Here is a 2867-nt window from a genome sequence, read left to right as displayed (position 1 = left end):
GTCCCTGAATAAAGCATAACTTGCAACTTTTAGGATGTGTATTTTTCTTCAGTTGACATTGCCCCTACCTTGGCTTTGGTGGCCCTGCAGACCACCCTGTGCCTCAGCCACATCCCTCATCTGGTCACTGGCTTAGGTTAGTCAGCCAGCCCATCCCTTACTATGGCAGCCAACTCTCAACTCAGCTGTACCCACATTCTGGAGGATGTGTGGAGATGTCTTGGTCCCTCTTCTGCCACTCTGGGGCTGAGGAGGCCCAGGAGCACTCATGCAGACCCTCTGCCTGATAATCATGCTGTAGTGGTGTTGTTTTAGTTGTCGAATGATCCTTTATTGAAATAGCTCCCTTTGCAGCTCTTAACTAGCTGGGCATTCCACTGTACCACCGTTGAGGTTATCTATGATGCCATGAGTGTGGTGGCCATCAACACAGCAGGCCCCTGGATCTCCTTAATGGTTCCAGAGAGTTCTTTGGCTAATGATTGGTACTACATCTGTCTGGCAATGTTGACAATTCCACCTGAAGTACTATTTCCACTGTGCTTAATGTTTTTCTGCTTCTTTCTGTCCCTCGTGGTCCCTTGAGGGCTTTAATGATCAGGGAAGAGGCAGAAGGTACCACCTTGGTCTGGACTGTCTGTTCTGAATGGTCAGTTTCACTGTAATCCTCAGACCCTTCCAGGTACTGGCTGCCTTGGCAATGTCTTTACCTACCGTTTTTTGAGACAGACCCAGGGGGCCACTCTTGGGGTCCAGGGCAGATGTGGCACCGACGGCCCCATCAGTGCACTCCAGGTTTATGACTTTGATCTCGCTGAGGTCGAACTTGGCAGCACAGTGGAGGCGACTGGTGTCTGATGACCCCAACGTGGGACAACTGGAGAAAGTTGCATCTTGGCATCCTCTGAATGCTGAAAGGCCCATGCTGTACTTTCATTCTCCTCCTTTGTACGTGTTGGCAGGGGCCACTTGTGTGACAGTCCCTTGGCTGAGTCTCATGAGGATAAGGATACAGTTTCCCTGTCCTTTCAGGGCTCCTTTCCCTCAGTTTATCTACCACCCATGATCTCAGCCTTGAATGGGGAAGCCAGGATACACATGAGTCATTTTTTCTCCTCCAACCTCTGTCTTGTCTTCTGATAGCACTCCCTTAGTTTGGAAAGGAAAAACAACCCATCTTTTCTGTGCAGCAAGGACACCCCTTAGGTCAAACCTCAGTTCTCTGTACCCTTGGCTTAGAGCTCAGGTCTGATCTTCTGACCTTTGATATGTTAATGGGAGTGACAGGAATTTATAAAATCCTTTTCTTTTTCTACAACCTCTGACTTAGTTCTAAACACTGTTTTTCTAGAAGCTGAAATTTGAAAGTCAAAAGCTGGATGTGTACATTTTTTTCTTTTTGCATTCCTGCTATAAAAATCTCAAACCTCTCCAAGGCATAGAGATATCACCAATTGATCAGGGGAAAAGTCATTCACAGAGTATAAAAGAGAATAATATATTTAAAACATATTATCCTTATTACATTTTTTTCAGACTTTCCATGATGTCTTTTACCTTTTTAGCTATCACCCAAACTCCCTGACAACCCCTGCCCAAATTGCAAAATGGAATAATACTAATTATTGTTTATTGAATGCTTAGTGTCAGCCAATAACCCTATAGCTGTTCATATCTCCACTGAACAGATGAGAAATTGGGGCTTAGAAAGGTGGCTTGTACAACGTAACAGAGCTAATTTGCGGGAAAAAAACTTTAGAAAATACATTTCTATCTTTTTTGCTTTTGCTTACTTTGGCTCAAAAGTCAAGCATTTATTCCAACACGGCAAATGTAAAACTTAAAAAGACAAAAAAGAAAAAATTCCATTAAATAAGTTGGTCCTTAACACACTGCTTAGAAAATAGTAAGCTCTCAAAAGGAAGGCAACAGTTATTATTTATTAATATTATTTCTATTGATGTCCCAGGAGATGAGCATCTTAGTATACACAGATGAAAGTCCATTGTGGTCAAAATGTTGGTACAATTTGATATTTCCACAGCTGAGCAAGAAAGTAGGTGAAGTACTTCGGGAAGGCAGAAGCTCCTGGTTGAGTTGGGAACATGCGGTTGGCCTTCTCCTTTTCTTTTGGCTCGGAATCCGAGAGACCTGGGCTCTTGCTCAAGCTTGGCCAACAATGTGGGGAGGCCACGGAAGGTCCTCTCTATGGTTTAGTTTCCTCATCCATAAAATGAGGGGTTTGGGGACTTCCCTGGTGGTCCAGTGGTAAAGAATTCGCCTTCCAATGCAGGGGATGCAGGTTTGATCCCTGGTCGGGGAACTAAGAGACCACATGCCACGCGGCAACTAAACCCGTGAGCGCCAACTACTGAGCCCACACACCTCAACTAGAGAGCCCGTGTGCCGCAAACTACAGAGCCCACATGCTCTGGAGCCCACGCGCCACAACTACAGAGCCCACGCGCTCGGGAGCCTGTGAGCCACAACTAGAGAGAGAAAACCTGCATGCCGCAACTAGAGAGAAGCCCACACACCGCAACGAAGATCCTGCATGTTGCAACAAAGATCCAGCGTGCCACAACAGATCCGACACAGCCAAAAATAACAAAATAAAAAATAAATAAAAAAGAAAAATAAAAAAATAAATAAAATGAGGGGTTTGGAAATCATCAAATGGTTGCTGAGGTTTCTCCTAATATTAGGAATCCTGGGGAAGTGACATCCTCAGAGTTGGGAAAGTCTAGACAGCCCCAGAGTGCTGCATTGTCACCCGAACACCAATGTCTCTCTACCTTTTGTCCTCCTCTGATCTCTCCTGTGCTCAACCCCAATTCAGGGGAGGAAGCTGAAGGAATGTGGCGATA

At 45.2% G+C, this 2867-nt stretch overlaps 1 pseudogene; it reads right to left on the bottom strand.

Moving 5' to 3' along the window:
* Positions 1 to 357: 357 nt before the first annotated feature.
* On the bottom strand, positions 358 to 937 carry LOC133097327 (large ribosomal subunit protein uL11-like; annotated as a pseudogene).
* Positions 938 to 2867: the final 1930 nt, after the last annotated feature.

Source organism: Eubalaena glacialis, chromosome 9 (genome assembly GCF_028564815.1).
Source record: "Eubalaena glacialis isolate mEubGla1 chromosome 9, mEubGla1.1.hap2.+ XY, whole genome shotgun sequence".
In the NCBI taxonomy this organism is placed as follows: Eukaryota; Metazoa; Chordata; class Mammalia; order Artiodactyla; family Balaenidae; genus Eubalaena; species Eubalaena glacialis.
This window is presented reverse-complemented; position numbering and strand designations above follow the sequence as displayed.